Raw genomic sequence first — 19,081 nt, forward strand, 5'->3', positions numbered from 1 at the left:
TTGCTTTTTCCATTAGGCCTAAACTGGTTTTTTAACATATGATTTTCTTCAGTAATATTTTTGTATATCTTTCATCAAGCTTTTGATTAGTATTCATGATTTTTCTGCATGGCTCTGATTTCTCCTCCTGGTTTTACCTCTATCTCCCTTAATTGATTTTCAGAGTCTTTTATTTTTTGAGCTTATTCATAGTCTGAGCCCATTTTCTATTTCTCTTGGAGGTTGTGGATATGGAAGCTTTGATTTTGTCATCATCTGAGTATGTGTTTTGATCTTCCATGGTACTAAGTAATTCTCTATGGTCAGCTTCTTCTTTTTCTGTTGTTTACTCATTTCCTCAGCACAGGACTAATTTACAGCACTTCCAAGGCTTTGGTTTTATTTTTTGGGGGGACACCCTACTGGTATCTTTATTCTTCCAAGATCTTAGGCTCTCTTGCCTGTGCTTTGATATGTAGATGGCCCCTGTACTTACCCTCTACCTTGGGGCTATAAGGATGATCCTGCTATCTTAGAATAGAAGCATAAACTGCGACCTGGATCTTAGTGTAGGCAATCAGTAGAGTCCTACCCTGAGGGAGAGCAGAGAAATTTCTGCAGAAATTTCCTTTGGATAGAGTCCCTTACAGTCTCTGGCAGTGCAGGCTTCTTTCTCCATATTCTCACTTCAGATTCTGCAGCCTGTAATCCCCACTCCACATTCACCCATTTTCAGCAGAGTTCTCTCACTGCCCCTTTAAGCTGTTGCCAGTGATCTCTGGGCTGGGCTGGGCTGGGCTGGGCTGGGCTGGGCTGGGCTGGGCTGGGCTGGGCTGGGCTGGGCTGGACTGCCCTGCACTGTGGTCTCAGCTTTCCCTGTCCTGGTGAAACACGCCTTTCCCACAGAACTTCTAAGTTATTTTGGACTGAGAAAATGTATCACTCAGTCTTTCTATTGGTTCTGCCTTTCTAAATTTTGGCTAGAGTCATCATTTGTTTATTTTTCAGAGTTTGGGGGGGGAAATGCTACCTGGAAATGCTACCTTCATGCCATTGTCTTGGCTCCACCCCCCTTTAATTTAAAAAAAAAGTTATAGCATTATGTAATCTGGCTATCTCTTATACTTTATTTTTCTTCCTTAAGGGTATGATTCCTCTCTCATCACATTCAATATAGATCATTGTATACCATGGAAGCAGTGCAAATATTTACAGAATGCCTTCTGTTGGGGTGTGGGGAGAGGGAAACAAGATTAGGGGGAAAACATTGTAAAATTCAAAATAAATAAAATATTTCTGTTATAAAAAAAAATCTAGGTCAAAGAGAGTCATCATGATGGTGACCAGGCCCTGATAAAGTAGTAGATTCACTCCCTCCCTTCCCTGAGAAGGACTCTCTGCTGGCCTGTGAGTTGGGGAGGTACCGATTGCGACCAATCATTCTGGGGAAAGCAACAGCAGGAGCAGTAGCGGCTAGGCCAGGGAGAGAAGTTGCCCCACAGGGTGAATTTGACCAACCCCATCAGCCACCTACACCTCCCTCCCAGCGGGCCTGAGAGTCCAACTGAGCCCACAGCAGCCATGGAGTCCAGGACAGCGGAGACACCATGCTAATCACTCTGAAGACCCTCTAGCAACAGATCTTCAAGTTTGACATAGACCCTGAGGAGATAGTTAAAGCACTGAAAGAGAAGACTGAATCTGAAAAGGAAAAGAATGCCTATTCAGTAACAGACCAAAAATTAATTTATGCAGGAAAAATCTTCAATGATTATACTGCTCTCAAAGAATACAAAATTGATGAGAAGAATTTTGTGGTGGTAGTGGTGACAAAACCCAAAGCAGCAGCTACTTCAACACAATTACCAGCTACAATTCACCAATCAAATTCTGCTACTACTACTGCAGTTAGTTTATCTACAGCAACATCTGTGGCTCAAACCCCAACTCCTTCCCCTGCCTTGGCTTCCAACCCTACACCTACATCTGTCATTCCAACACCAGCTGCAGCAGCTGAACCTATACCAACTAGTGGTCCTAAGGAAAAGAAACCAGCAGAGAAGCCAGTAGAAGCTCCTGTTGGTATTAGTCCAACATCATCTGACAGTACCCTGGGTAACTCTTATCAGTCAAACTTTTTTTGAAGATGCAACAAGTGCTCTTCTGATGGGGCAATCCTATGAAAATATGGTGACTGAGGTCATGTTAATGACCTAAGAGCAAGAGCAAGTAATTGCAGCTCTGAGAGCCAGTTTCAACAACCCTGATAGAGCAGTAGAACATCTTTAATGGGTATACCAGGAGACAGAGAAAGTCAGGCTGTGGTGGATCCCCACCCGCCAGCCACCAGCACAGGGGCTGCTCAGTCTTCAGCAGTGGCAGCAGCTGTAAGCACAACAGAAACAGCTACTACTTCTGGAGGACATCCACTTGAATTTTTAAGGAATCAGCCTCAGTTTCAGCAGATAAGACAAATTATTCAACAGAATCCTTCCCTTCTGCCACCCTTGTTACAGCAAATAGGATGAGAAAATCCTTAGTTACTGCAGTAAATCAGCCAATATCAAGAGCATTTTATTCAAATATTAAATGAACCAGTTCAAGAATCTGGTGGTCAAGGGAGGTGTGGGTGGGTGCCAATGGAGGAATAACTGAAGCTGGAAGTGGTCAAATGAACTGCATTCAAGTAACATCTCAGGAAAAAGAAGCTAAAGAAAGGTTAAAGGCATTAGGATTTTCTGAAAGACTTGTGATACAGGCTTATTTTGCTTGTGAGAAGAATGAAAATTGGGTGGCCAATTTTCTTCTACAGCAGAACTTAGATGAAGATTAAAAGGGACTTTTTTTAAAAATCTCTTACTTCACACCAGTGCATTACACTAACTTTGTTCACTGGGATAATTTGGGCTCCTATACATAATGTTTGGTATAAGGTAAGAGGTGGCTGGGGGTGGGGTGGGAGGGGATATGGGAAATAGGGTAGGAGTAAATACAGTGCATGTCTGCTTTAAATTGGCAGATGCAAAAAAATCCACACAGTGTAAAATACTGTACAACCCCAAATCATCTTTTGTAGGTATTTAGTTCCTTCTATAAAACTGTAGGTAACTTTTCCTAGGTTTTCACTCTTTTTAATGTACTAGATCCAGAAATTTAGTGTAATGCCCTACTCCTTGTTTCTTTTGACTTCACATTGGTTTGGAAGAGACCCTTTGCTACCTAGAATCTCTGATCTCTATTTCATGGCAACATCGGATAATGGCTTTGTGAAATTCAAAAGATTTTTGGAGTAACTGTAAACATGAATGCCAAATTAAAGGTGGTTATTTTTGCTGCTTAAAATATGTATGGAATTAGTGTAAGAAAGCCCATTCTTTCATGTTACTTGCTGGGGGCAGGGAGAAATCCTTTCTGAAGAAAATCATTACTGCTATTTTTAAATTCCTTCATCATTGAATGTGAGACCTCTTCTAACATGATTTAAGAAGCTGTACACATATAGGCAAAGTTATTTTCCTGTTGACAATTTTTTCCCATTGGTGAAAAAAATGGTAGAAACCTAATTACTGTTTACTTCAATGTTGTATCATAGTAAAAGTTTTAAAATAAACAAAATATAATAATCTATGAAAGTTAGTCTAAATCTAAAATCTAAGTCAGAAACCCATGGACTAGCTTGAATGCTGGAGGACATGAGGCTGAAAACTATACCATGCACTTTGGAAACAGAAGGCTCAAACCAAACCATTTATCAACTAACTCCAAGTATCAGTATATTCATTTTAGGTGAAAGTTTTCCCCAAAATAAAACCGAAGTTACAGTTAAAAAAAAAGGAAAATAAGGACAAGCTCAGAAAAGGAATACAGAAGTGAAACTTCAGAGGAGAGTGTGAATTTGTCTCCAAACCAGAAAGTCTTCTTAGAAGAGATCAGAAAGGTATTCAAAATTAAAATGGAGAAACTGGGAAAAGAAATGAAAGAGAAAATTAACACCATGTAAGAGAAAATTGTTATCTTACAGCAAAAAATGGCAGAATAAAATAATTCCTTTAAAAATACAACTGGACAAATACAAAAAGAAAATAATTCCCTCAAAAAGGCAATTGGGAAACTGGAAAAAGATAAAAAAAAACTTCTTTTAAAATAAAATTGACCAAATTTAAAAGGAGATACAAAAGGGTTTTTTTAAGTATTTTTAAACTTTCATCCATTTGTTCATTCATGTTTCCAGGTTGTCAAATTTCCCTCCACCCTTCCTTCCCAGACCCTACCCTCAGTAGGGAACAGTCAGGTTAGCATTTGACATACATATTTGTTAAACATATTTACAAATTTGTAAATGTTTGGTATGAGAAATTAGGATTAAAGGAAAGAGACACATAAGAGATATTTTAATAAACTTCATCAGATTCAGTTTTGGTATATTTTCCCCTTTTTTTCCCCCCTGTGTGTTTTGTTTTGTTTTGCTTTACTTCCTCTGGATGGGGATAATATTGACCATTATCAGCCTAATACACTTATCTTAGCTCTATGGACAGATGAGAGGAGTTGCTTCCTTTAGTTTGTTCATTTCATATTATTGTTGATGTGTACATTGTTTTCTTAGCTCTACTCCCATTGCTCAGCATCTAATCCCATAAGTCATTCCATGCTTTTCTAGAGTCTAATCATTTATATTTTCTTATAGAACAATAATATTCCATACCATAATTTTTTTAGCAATTTCCCAATTAATGAATCTTCCCTCAATTTACAATTCTTTGCCACTACAAAAAGAGCTGCTATAAATAACTTGGAACATGTAGGACTTTTACCATTTTTTACAATTTCCTTTGGATAGAGTCCTAGAATTGGAATTGCTGGGTGAAATGGTATGAACAGTTTTATTGCTCATGAAGCATAGTTCCATATTGCTCTCAAGAAAGGTTGTATACATTCACAAGTCCACCAACAATGCATCAATGTCCCAGTCCTCCCACAACCTCTCCAACACTGATCACCTTCCCTTTTTCTTACCTAGGCTAATCTAATAGGTATGAGATGATACATCAGTGCTGTTTTAATTTGCATTTCTCTAATTAATAGTGATTTGGAGCAGTTTTTCATATGATTTCTTCATTAATTTCTTCATTTGAAAACCGTTCATATACTTTGACCATTTATCAGTTGGATAATGATTTGTGATCTCATAAATTGTATGCAATTCTCTATATTTTAGAAATGCGACCTTTATGAGAATTCCTGGCTGTGAGACTATTTCTCAGTTTTTGCTTTCTTCTAATTCTGGCAGCACTGATTTTATTAGCATAAGAACTTTTTTATTTAATATAGTCAAAAATCACTCATTTTGAAGTTCATAATGTGCTGAAATTCTTGTTTGGTGATCAATTTATCCCTTTTCCATAGATCAGATAGATGAGTATTTTTTGGTCTATTAATTTATCTATGGTATTACTCTTTCTGTATAAATCCTGTACCCATTTTGACCTTATTTTAGTATAAGATGTGAGACAGGGATCTATGCCTAGTTTTTGCCACACTATTTTCCAGTTTTCCCAACAATTTTTGTCAAATAACCCAGAGACTGATGTCCTTTGGCTTGTCAAATAATAGATTGCTGTAGTCATTTACTGCTGTTTCTTTTAAACCTATTCTAATTTACTGATGCATTACTCTATTTCTTAATCAACACCAGGCGATTTTGATGACTGCAGTTTTATAGTGTAGTTTGATATCTGGTAGAGCTAGGCCACCTTCCTTTACATTGTTTTTTCATCAGTTCCCTTGCTATTCTTGCCCTTTTGTTGCTCCAAATGAATTTTGTTCCTATTTTTTTATAGCTCAATAGTTATTTAATAGTTTGATTGGTATTGCACTGAATAAGAAATTTAATTTGTGTATGATTGTCATTTTTTATATTAGTTCAACCTAACTATGAGCATTTGACATTTTTCCAATTATTTAAATCTAAGGACAAATATATATTTGTCTTTATATAGTTTCTGGATTTTTCTTGGGAGGTAGATTCCTAAGTATTTAATATTATCTACAGTTATTTTAAATGGAATTTCTCTTTCTATCTCTTGTTCTTGGGCTTTGTTGTTCATATATAGAGATGCTGATGATTTATGAGGGTTTACTTTTTTCATCCTGCTACTTTGATGAATTTTTAATTGTTTCAAAGAAATTTTTAGATGATTTTCTCAGGTACTCTAGGTATACCATCATATCATCTGCAAAGCATGAAAGTTTTGCTTTCTTATTGCCAATTCTTATTCCATCTATTTCTTTTTCTTCTCTCATTGCTACTGCTAGCATTTCCAATACTGTATTGATAAGTAATGGTGATAATGGTCATCCTTTTTCACCCTTGACTTTATTGGAAATGCTCTGAGTTTATTCCCATTAAATATAATATTTGTTGATGGTTTTAGATGCATACTATTTAGTATTTTAAGGAAAACTCCATTTCTTCCTAAGCTTTCTCATGTTTTTAATAGGAAAGGATGCTATATTTTCTAAAAGGCTTTTTCAGCATCTATTGAGATAATCATATGATTTCTGTTGGTTTTGCTATTATGTTGAGTTTTTTCCTAATGTTAAAGCATCCCTGCCTGTATAAATTCAACATGATCATGGTGTGTTATCCTTGTAATAACTTGCTTTTGTATCACTGCTAAAATTTTATTTAATATTTTTACATCAATATTCATTATGGAGATTGGTCTATAATTTTCATTGTCTATTTAAATTCTTTCTGGCTTAGGTATCAGCAGCATGGTGGTATCATGAAAGGAATTTGTCAGAACACCTTGTCCTCCTATTTTTTAAAATAATTTTTGTACAATAGGAATTAATTGTTCCTTAAATGTTTGGTAGAATCCACTTTTTAATCCATCTGGATGTGAAGATAATTTTTAGGGAGTTTATTGTTGGTTTCTTCAATTTCTTTTTTCTGAAATGGGTTTATTTAATTAATTTATTTCCTCTTCTGGGCAGTTAATCTGGGCAATTAATCTGGGCAAGTTTGTATTTTTGTAAATATTCATGCAATTTTCCCCAGGTTGTCCAATTTATTGGCATATAGTTTGGCAAAGTAGTTCCAAATTATCTCTTCAATTTCCTCCTCATTGAGGGTTAGTTCAGCCTTTTCATTTTTAAAACTGGTAATTTGGTGATCTTCTCTTTCTCTCTTTTTTTAAAAATCTGATTAACCAGAGGTTTGTCTATTTTATTGTTTTTTTCATAAAACCAATACTTCATTTTATTTATGAGATAAATTGTTTTCTGGCATTCAATTTTATTAATATCTCCTTGATTTTCAGAATTTCTAATTTGGTATTTAATTGGGGTTGTTTAATATGTTCTTTTTCTCGTTTTTTTAGTTGTGTATCCAATTCATTGATCTCCTCTTTCTCTATTTTATTCATATAATCATTTAGAGATATAAAGTTTCCCCTCAAAACTTCCTTTGCTGCATCCCAAAAATTTGGGAATGAGATCTCATTATTGCCATTTTCTTTGACATAATCACTGATTATTTATGTCATTTGCTGTTTGAAAAATGGTACTTAGATTAAAATAAGAATCAACAATTCTAGAAAATGAGACTTTTGAAACACAATGTATAGAGAAATGTGAATTACCTATATTTAGATAATCAAAGCTATAAAGATAGATATTACATGATCATAATTGACTAATGTAGCTAGGTAATATGCCAATTATTATGGGGACACAAAAGAATAATGGGGAAAAACAGTTATTTATCAAATTTTCTTTCAGGATTCTGATTACTGTATTCTACTACAATCTTTTCCACTAATGATATCTAAAGGACATCAGGGATAAAAATTACGTGCCTAATTGACTCCTTTATGATGTACTTTTGAGGATTAATTATTTAATATTTTATAATTATATCCTAAGCATATAGTATGGTACTTGACATATAGAAGATAGTAATGTGTTCCTTCAATTGATACATGTACCAAAGTAATTACTATTTGTAACAGTAATAATCAATTTATGCCCTCCAATATTGTTAAATATCTGAAAAAATGGAGGGGGAAATATATAAAAATTGAGAAAACATGAAATGTTTATTTTAGAGTGAATAAAGCAAATTACGTTTACATGCAAGATTTGTAACAATTGTACATTAATAAAAGGCTAAGGAAACATGAAATTCTACTTATATGCTAAGCATCATTTGTTTTCAAATTAATGAAGACAAAGTACATATTTTCAACTAATGTATGGTAGAGTATAAAAACAGAAAGTCATATGTAGTATCAATCAAAATCATTATATGTATTACAAAGTTGTATTGGGAATGGTGTCATTTATTACAGATTAAAAGTATCAGCATGTTACTAAAATGAAACAAAGAATAAAGCAAACTAGAGAAATTTAATTACATCATTACATAATTTATTAGTCTAATAAAACATTTTATAAAGGAATTGAGGTTAGTAGAGCATCACTTATTTCAAATATGTTTATTAATAAATGGCATAATTATGCAAATGATTATGACTGAGCCTCATGAAAGAACAATTACTATATTGATTAAAGAAATTAGTATTATAACAAATTCATCAATGAAGATGATATTTTATAGGGCTTGATGAGATTAAGGGAAAAAAATTTGTCCAGAGGAATTTAAGGCTGAGAATCTAATAGAAAATGTTAAAATAAAATAAGATTGAAGTGATGAGAGCAATTATACACCTCAATTTTTAATATAAAGTAGAAATAATTGAAAATTTTTAATTTATTTAAAAAAAGATTAAATACTATGTGAACAAAATGTTCTATATAAGCAATAATTCACATAAAAGCAATCCAACAACTAAGGAATTCATAGACTTAAGAACATAAATTACTCTGAGGAGATGATCAGCCCTTAATGACTTATTTTTTCACAACAATATAATGACCCAAGGCAACTCTGAAGGACTTATGATTTAGAATGCTATCAATCTCAAGGAAAAAGAACTAGTTATTTATAAATGCAAATTGGAGCATGTTTTTGGATCATTTATATAGTGGTTTTCCTTTTGGAACACAGACCAAGTAGTAGTGTTGTTGGTCAGAGGGTATGTATCATTTTATAGCCTTTGTACATAGATTTAAATTGCTATACAGAAAGGTTAAATCAGTTCACAACTCCACAAACAATTCGTTAATGTCTCCTCTTCTCTACATTCTCTGTAACATTTGTTATATATCTTTTATGTACTTTTAGGCAATCAAATTGGTATAAAATAGTACGGCAGAATTTTTTCAAATTTACATTTTTCCTATCAATAGTGAATTTAAAACATTTTGATATGGCTATAAGTAACATTGATAACCTCATCTTACAACAGATCATATCTTTTGATCATTTATTAATTAGGGAATGGCTCTTATTTTTATTAATTTGGTTCAGTTCTCTACATGTTGGAGAAATAAAGCCTTTATTAGAGAAACTTGATTTTACTTTTTTTCCACACTTGCTATTGCTAATTCTATTTATATCTATCAAATTCCTCCTGTTTTCTATTTTTCTATTTTATCTTTATATTCTTCTCTCTTTCACTTTACTTTCCCCTCCTCAAAATAATTTTTTATAGACTAACCCCTCCCCCAACCTATCCTCTCTTCAGTCACTCCCTTTCTCTTATCCTAGTCTCCTCCTCCTTTCCTATGAGGAAAGATAGGTTTTCATACATAATTGAATGTGTATGTTATTTCCTCTTTGATCCTATTCTGATGAGAGTAAGGTTTACAAATTCTTTCACAACTCCCCTTCTTTCACTGTATTGTTAGAACTTTTTTATGTGAGGAAATATACTCCATTCTACCTCCCCCAATATTTTCTTTCAATGTATTCCTCTATCACCTCATATTATTAAAAATAAATACCAACCCTTCATATTCAACTCACACCTGGGTCCTCTGTCTCTATATATTTCTAATAACTGTCCAAATAATGAAAAAGTTTTTATGTTATAATTATCATCTTCCTTGTAGGAGCATAAGCAGCTCAACATAATTAAGTTCCTTCCTATTTCCCTTTCTTCTTTATTTTTTTTGTACTTCTCTTGAGTTTTGTATTTGAAGATGAACTTTTTGGTTCAATTCTGGTCTTTACATCAGAAAAAGTCTGAAAGTTACCTATATCTTTGATTATCTATCTTTTCCCCTGAAAGAGTACACTTAATTTTATTGAGTAGATGATTTTTGTTTGCAATCCAAACTCTTTTGCCTTCAAGAATATCATATCCCAAACCCTATGGTCCTTTAATGTTGAAGCTGCAACATCTAATTGTGACTCAATGATACTTTAATTTCTTCTTTTTGTCTCTAATCACTAATTTCTCCTTGAACTAGAAATCCTGAAATTTAACTATAATATTCCTGTGAGTTTTCATGTTAGGATTTCTTTCAAGAGGGAGGGGATGGGTGGAATTTTCCAATTTCTTTTTTAATCTCTGTTCCAAAAAATCAGGGCAATTTATTGATGTCTGGCTTCTATTTTTTTAAAAAAAATTATTCTGACTTTCAATTAGGCCAATGATTTTTAAATCATTTCTTGTTCATCTGTTTCCTAGATTAGTTGATTTCAAAAGAGATATTTCATATCCCCTTTTATTGGCTCACTTTTTGTTTTGTTTTATTGTTTCTCCAAATCTCATGAATTCATTAGTTTCCATTTGCTCAATTCTAATTTCCATTTGGTCAATTCTTATTTGTTAGGAGTCTTTTTCTTTGTTGAATTCTTGTTCCTCTTTTATCTGTTTGGCCAATTATGCTTTTCTTTCAAAAGCATTCTTTCCTCTTTGATTTTTGTACTTCTTTAACCATTTGGTCTAGTCTGATTTTTAGGTGTTATTTTATTCAGTGATTTTGTGACTGCTTTATCAAATTGATGACTCATTTTAAAATTGATTTTCTTGTATCACTAACTTCACTGTTCAATTTTTGCCCTACCTCTCTTACCTGATTTTGTAAAGCCTTTTTGTGCTCCACCATGGCCTGACAACAATTCATATTTTTCTTGGAGGCTTTGAATATAGGAACTTTGACTTTTTGATGTTCTTATGACAAGTTTCTTATTATCATATTAACTTTCTATGGTTATTTTTTTGTCCTTTTGTTTGGACATTTTTCCAGTCTATGAGTTGACTTTATCTCTTTGTTAAAGTAGGACTCAGTTTTCAGAGTGGAGAATGAACTGTACCAAGTTTTAGGGCTTTTGAGTAGCTGATTTTAGAGATAATTCTAGGGACTTGAAAGTTTTCAGTTCTTCCAAGATGAAATGATCTAAGGAGAGGTATGATTAGTACACTCCTTGCCTGTGCTTTAGTCTGTGAGTTACCACAAATCCGTTGTTTTTTTTTCCCCTGTGACTGTGATGAGGGGTTCTGCTCCATTGTAGCAGCAAGCTCTGGTGTGCTACTACTCCTTGTCTCCCTTGCACTGTGTATCAGGCCTGAGACATGGATTTGAGAATGGGTACAGAAATAGAGTTCTGACTAGTGATAGCAAAAATGACTCCTGTAATCTCCTGACCATTCAACCTCCTTACCATCTGAGATCTATGAGAGGAAGTTTGTGGTTCTGGTTTTCTGGGACTGAAGTTGTGCTGTACTGTGTTCTACTCTCCCACAAATGCAATAGACCTTTCCTGCTGACATTCTAAGTTGTCTTGGAATGGAAAAATATTCACTCCAGTTTTTTGTTTTTATTGGCTCTGCCACTCTAGAATTTAGACTGTGCCTGTCTCTATATTAATACATTGTTGAGAGAACTGTCAAGTGATCTAATTATTTTCTTCTATAAAAATGGAATTAAATCAATAAAATACCTAAAATAATCACATTATTTGGTCCAGAGATTCTGCTACTAGGTATAAAGTTAGAGGAATTTAAAGAGAGTAAGATCCAATATAAACCATAATATCAATAATATTGTTTTTTATAGTGGATATGAACTGGATATGAAATCTCGTTCATAAAAATGATTGTATAAATCTGTACTATAAAAGAAAAATGAACTTGAAAAAATTAGAGAAACTTAGATGCAAAGTAAAATAAGCAGAACCAGGAAAATAAAATATAAAATAATTATAAAAATATAAATATAAAAACAGATATGTATAATTAAATTTTTAATTTATCCCTTTCTACTTTCATAAGTAAGTTATTGTGTCCTATTCTTGATTTCACCCTTTGGGGAGTTTTTGATAGAGAGTGGTTTGCCATTTCCTTCTCCAGTTCAATTTAAATATGAAGCAAATGAGGCAAATAGGGTTAAGTGACTTGCCTTAGGTCACACAGGCAGTTAGTGTTTGAAGTCAAATTTAAATTTTGGAAGATTAGACTTCCTGACTCCAGATCAGGTATACTATCCACTGGGTCACCTAGTAATCCCCTGCCCAAAAACTTTAGGTTTTTTTATTTCATATGCAAATGAACCACTTATAATTCCTGATTCATCATGTCTTGCAAGGGGACTGATCAAAATGTGATAGTCTTAATTTCCCCAAGTTCAGATTTTCTGGTCAACCCCAACCTCACACTCTCTAATCACAGTTTGGTATAATAAAATAAAAAATCACTGAATTTATTATAAAAAATCTTAAGTGTGAATTTTTAATCTGCTAATGATTCCATGTGCAACCTTATTGTATCAGATGCTTTTTTCTATCCTCATTTACAAAATTAAGAAATTATAGAATCTTTAAAGTATTAATCTCTAAATCATATAAATTTATGAGCCTATTCTTTAGTTATGCAAGAGCTCTTCTTGGATGCAAAGAAAGGGGACATCTTGCCTTACACTCAACAGTTCAATCCCAAAAGTCCCATGAGGTATCCAGAGTTAATAAAGGTTCACCTTATAGATTTAAATCTCCAACAACAGCAGATGTTCTGGGAGACCAATAGTAAATTATATAAGAGGAGACTGCTGGGACCATCCCAAGCTAGTACTAAAAAATACTAGTTAGGAGAACTGAAAACTCCAACTGAAATAATTACCAAGGACATTAGGAATTTGTAAGTTGCCTTTGGAGAATTTCACCTGAGGTTAATGGACAAATAAGGGTTTAGTACCAGGTCCTGGATAAAGAGAGTTCTCATATTGGGAATATAAGTTAAAATGTTATATGAAATTTTTGATTACTGGTCAAATTGTAACTTATATCTAGCTAACATATTTTTTCTGTATATAATGTTCATAGTATCCTAGATTTAGACTTAGAAGGCACCTCAGAAGTCATGTAATCTGAGCTCTTCATTTTTCCTAAGTCCCAGATAGTTTAAAATGATTTACCAGAATTCAAAAAAGTAATAAAAAATAAAAAAGTAATAAAGTAGATTATGAACCCAGGTCCTTTAGTTCTAGGACAAATTTTCTCTTCATTACATTGAGCTCATATGTATTAAATAAATCTCTTTTTTGGTATACTATACTTGGGAAGATAGTCTTAAGTAACAAAAGGTATTTGAAAGGCTTTGACAACATAACCAGCTTCAAATCTCAAAGCAACACAAGCAGCTGGGCTTCAGGTAAAAACTACTGGGCCATTCCAAATAATGAACCATAGCAGAGGATTCAGATGAGAAGGGAAGGCTTAGTTAATGTAGGCCAGACACTGGAGAATAATTTAAATAGCAATTCTAAGGTGTACATTAGTGAAGCAATATATATATATATATATATATATATATATATATATATATATATATATATATATATATATATATAACTAATTTAGAGTGTTTTAATAGCAATTCATCATCACTTACTGTTGGTTTGCTTTAAGAGGAAAAAGTTAATATTACTTCTCAGTAGAAACAAAATATTGAATGCAAATTACAGGTCAAGAACTCTTTCATTTTTATCTTTGTATCCCTACAACCTAGAACAGGTGTCTTCCTAAATAGTTTATTGAAATAAAATAAATTGAAATGGGAAAAAGAAAAGATTACATGAACTGATAGCTATGACTTTTAAGCAAGCAAGAAAAAAATTATTAATAAATAGCATTCTAATGATTCCATCTATTAGTCAACATTGAATTGTGAAGGTAAAGTAACAGAGTTATTCAGATGTAAAAATGGTAAAAATATTGCAATTTCCATCCATACAACCATCTAGGATGGATGTTAGTAAAGATAAAAAAAAACACTTCAATCTCAGTCCCCTTGCAAGACATGATAAAATAGGAACTTAAGTATTAACTATAACAACTATTTTATTTTTGTCTACTGAAAATCTTAACTTTCAATTTCAAAAGAATAAATTGGGGTGACTGTGAGATGGAAAGAATGGTTTATTCAGAATTAGAGGTCATATGTTACAATTCTATGCATAATATTTGCTACTGGATGAGCTTGTCCAAGGTTAATTTACATTTCTGGGTTTTGGTTCTTCATCTGTGGAAAGAAGGGAGTTGGTTACAGGCTTTAGTCTATGATCCTTTGTTATATTTTGGCAATTGCAAGTTATGCATACAATCATTTTTATGAGTCCTTATGAATGAAAATTTTTAAGATATTGTTGCTTTGATACATGTTTTCTTTGATAATTCAGAAGTCATTTAATCACTTTAATAATCTTTTTGTTTAGAGTCAGACTTTTGTAGAAAATCACTGATTTTTTTTGGAAAATTGCTACGTTAGTCATGAATTAGGGATGTGCTGTGACATCCCTAGCCTCCATGTTAATCTCAAAATTTTTCTCACCAACTCCTATTGGACTTATGGAACTGATGTCCTTGAGTCATTCAGATGTAAATTTATTATCTTTTCTCCTAAACAGTCCTCTCTCTTGTACTACACATTCATTTCTCAAAAGCAGTATTAGTTTTCTAATTTCTGGTTTTCCAGAATTTCTATTTAGGAGTAGTCTTTGACTGTTCACTTGCTCACACCCTATTCCCTTCTATATCTAATTAGTTTCCAAAGTTTGTTTTGCTTACTTTAGCACCATCTCTTGCATATTTTCTTTTCTCTCATCTAACACTACTTCTTTTCTGGTGTAGGCTCTTATCAACTCATTCCAGGATTATTGCAATGGCATGATCATTGGTCTGCTTGTAACAAGTATCTCCCACTCTGTTCAATCCTCTACACAGTTGTCAAAGTGATTTTCCTAAAGTTTAGGACTATATATGTCATCTATCTACTCAGTCAGCTTCAGTGGTCACTTATCACTTTAAAGATAGAATATAAAATCTCTTCTGTTCAAAGTCTTTCATATTTTTACCTCTCCCTATCTTTTATCATTTTATAGCTTACAGCACAATTATCACCCCAAGAAATACTACAGAATTGATTGATAATAGTGGCCCTTCTATTCCTGCATAAAATACTAAATCTCTTGACTTTGACCATTTTCAATGTCTTCCCCCCACCCAGGTCAATTCATCTTTATCTCTTTGCTTCCCTGGCTTCCAACAAATCTCAGCTATAAACTCATCTTCTATGAGAAGTCTTTCCTTATTCCTGATTCCTAGAACCTTTTATTCATTATTTATTATCAATTTATCCCTTGTATAAGTTGTTTGTTTAATTTTTTTCATGTGGCCTGCCCTTTTAAATTTTTAGCTCTTTAAGAGCAAGTAGTGTCTTTAAAAATACTTTTAGTTCAGGGAACAAAGCAAGCATTTCCATAACATCATACAATTAAAAATGCTATTATACATAAAACTTCAAATTTACCATGCACAACTTGCTATTCCCTACAAATAAACATTATAATTTTCCCCTTTTTTAATTCCTCCTTTCCCCTCTTGTCTAGACTACTATTAGACACAAATGTTTGTGTGTGTGTGTGTGTGTGTGTGTATGTATAAAGTAATCTGTACATATTTCTGTTTATCAGTACTTTCTCTGGACATAATTGGCATCTATTTTATTTCATGTATTTATAAGAGTCCAAATTACAGACTTAATGTAGGCATTAAATAAACTTTTATTGACCAAATGGCAGGCCATATGCTTAATTTAAATCTTAGTTGCCTTGTCTGAAAAATGAATAAAATGATATCTGCATTATCTTGAATTTTGTTTAAAGGATGAAGAAAGAGGATGTATATGTCTTCAATAAAGTGCATTGTAGCTTGTTGCTATAGCCTTGCAAATGGCAAAGATGGATCGGAGCTTTTGCTGACCCCAATTCTTATATTTTTGCTTAATTATTCATCAATATTATTCTGTGTTCTTGTCAACTTAATTTTTTGTTGATATCTGAGAAAAATGTAAACAAGTAAACTGAAGTTTAAGGTTTTGAGGTTCTGATCGCAAGATGTTTTATTATATGGACTTTTTTTTAGTTAGCACATATCTAACAATGTATTTTTATGTAGTATCACTATATTTGAAAAGGCAAAGCAAAATATAGGAAATAAGCAAAGATTTTAATTATCTACTATCTTTATTCCCTGAAGTCAGTCATTCAAGATTTAACATTTAGTTGTCTTTGAAATACTGAGAAAATTTGTTTGTAGTTGTATATCTATCTATCTATCTATGTATCTATCTATCTATCTATCTATCCAAATGTATACATATATGCATAAGCATATATATATTATATGTATATATACATATAATATATATATATATATATATATATATATATATATATATAAATTTGAATATATTCTCTGGATGAAACAGTCTGTTACTATCATCCTTGCTTTAGTGTAATTAAGCAGTTCTACTGTTCCTTCATTGTGAACTGCCAAATTCTGATTTCAAACTAGAAAGACAGAGAATTAATTTGCTGGAACTTTAGATCACTTATTTAAAGACTGCAAAACACTATGCATTTTTCCATACCTGAAAGTTTTGTGAATAAGTTTTGTGCTCCTGTGATTTACCTAGGGATCTAGGGATTTAGTTACAATGGGTAAGTGCTTAACTTCAGGACATCAAAATCAATTACCAACTGTCAGTTCTAATACTTGACCAGTTGTTCAAAAGTTGGAGGTGTGTGTTTTATTTAGTCCTTCTGTCTAGAGAGAGTGAAACTCTTTTTGCTCCACTGTTTCTGGCAGCCTACCAAAATAGGTTTTCTTACATCACTTAGCCATAATTTTCCTCACATCGCTTTCCCTTCTTTTTTCTGATTTATTACTCTTCATGCCACTGAATACTTTTAAGGGAAGTTCAAATTTAACTTTTCAGGGGTTTTTTTTTGCTTATTTCAGCTTTTTATCATCCTGTGTTCCGAATTACAAATCACAGGAAATCAAATAGGAATTATTGGTAAAATCTTTCCCAAATAGCCAATATGCTAGAAAAAGATGTATAATGTCAAGGGAAAAAGTCAACTTTTATAACCATTTTATTATCATTTTTGTTATTTAAGAAGTATTTTTAAATTCCAAAGAAATCACACTGGATGTTTTCTCAGATTTTCAAGATTTAGGTTTGTTTATAAATTTCCTTTTGTTTTTTCTTTGGAAGCCCATTCTTTGGGGCTTTTACTTTTCCAAAATAATTTCAACATTTATATATATTTGATTGTTAAAGATGTTTAACACCTGAAATATAAAGAAGATAAATGATAACACTGAAAACACTCAATAGTAATGCATGAACAATTACATGAGAAGAAAAATTTTCAAAGGACTTTACTGAGTTGTAAAATTAAGTATGCTTGTTTCCTTTTAAGAGAGCACAATGAGCAATGGACAGTGGCATCACAGGAGACTACAAGATAATGGGGTTTAATGACTTCAAGTTGAACCAGTGTCCTGAAGATGGCATCTCCTCAGTGAAATTCAGCCCCAACACATTCCAGTTCCTGTTGGTCTCCTCCTGGGACAGTTCAGTCCAGCTCTATGATATCCCTACCAACACCATGTGCCTCAAATACCAACACACTGGCGTCGTCCTCGACTGCGCTTTCTATGATCCAACACTTGCTTGGAGTGGAGGTTTGGATCACCAGTTAAAAATGAATGCTTTTAATACTGATCAAGAAATCTTGTTGGAACCCATGATGCACCTATCAGATGTGTTGAATTTTGTCCAAAAGTCAATGTTAATGTTATGGTTACTGGAAGTTGACATCAAATACTTAATTTGTGGGATGCTCTTGTAGTTCAGGAATCTTTTCTCAGTCTTAAAAGGTGTACACACTCTCTGTGTTTGGAGACAGATTAATTGTCGGGACAGCTGGTGGGAGAGTGTTGGTATGGGACTTAAGGAGTATGGATTATGTCCAGCAGAGAAGGGAGTCTAGTCTGAAGTACCAGATTCGTTGCATGCAAGCATTTCCAAACAAGCAGGATTGTGTATTAAGCTCTATTGAAGGCCAACTGGTAGTTGAATATTTGGACCCAAGTCCTGAGGTACAGAAGAACAAATATGCATTCAAATGTCACAGACTAAAAGAAAATGATATTAAGCAGATTTATCCTGTCAATGCCATTTCCTTTCACGCCATTCACAACACATTTGGTATAGGTGGATCTGTTGGATTTGTTAATATTTAGGATCCATTCATCAAGAAACGATTGTGTCAATTCCATCAGTATCTTACTAGCCTAGCATCACTGGCCTTCAGTAATGGTGGGACCACACTTGCAATAGTATCATCACATATGTATGAAATGAATGACACTGAGCATCCTGAAGATGGTATCTTCATTCACCAAGTGGCAGATGCAGAAACAAAACCCAAGTCTACTTTATCTAGTCATCTTGTGGAAGTGTGGCTTCTCTGTGGAAAGTTTTTGTGTACTTCCTACAAAAGATACTTGTCCTTAAGGGATAATTTATAGTAAATATGGATAACTCTTTTTGTCATTGGATTTAATTCTTTTTCGTTGTCTTAAAAGAAACTGTATATGTACCATTTAGTGCTTTAAAAACAAATTTAAAATCAGAACTCTTGTGTTCTTGTGGTATAAGCTGAAAAGAAATTTCTTTTTGGAAATTTTTATCTTTCCTCTTTCCTTACTTTTTCTACTTCTATAAAATAATTTTGGTAGTTTCATTGCTATGACACTGAATAAGCAGGCTAATTTGGGGAAAATTTTTATGCTATTTGCTCTGTCTACCCATGAACAATTGATATTTTTCCTAAAGAT

At 33.1% G+C, this 19,081-nt stretch overlaps 2 pseudogenes; both read left to right on the forward strand.

The window, feature by feature from the left end:
- Window positions 1-18,772, forward strand: part of LOC141492163 (mitotic checkpoint protein BUB3 pseudogene) — a 31,441-nt pseudogene extending 12,669 nt beyond the window's left edge.
- LOC141491766 (UV excision repair protein RAD23 homolog B pseudogene) lies at window positions 1,587-2,812 on the forward strand (annotated as a pseudogene).
- Window positions 18,773-19,081: the final 309 nt, after the last annotated feature.

This window comes from Macrotis lagotis, chromosome 6 (genome assembly GCF_037893015.1).
Source record: "Macrotis lagotis isolate mMagLag1 chromosome 6, bilby.v1.9.chrom.fasta, whole genome shotgun sequence".
Classification (NCBI taxonomy): domain Eukaryota; kingdom Metazoa; phylum Chordata; class Mammalia; order Peramelemorphia; family Peramelidae; genus Macrotis; species Macrotis lagotis.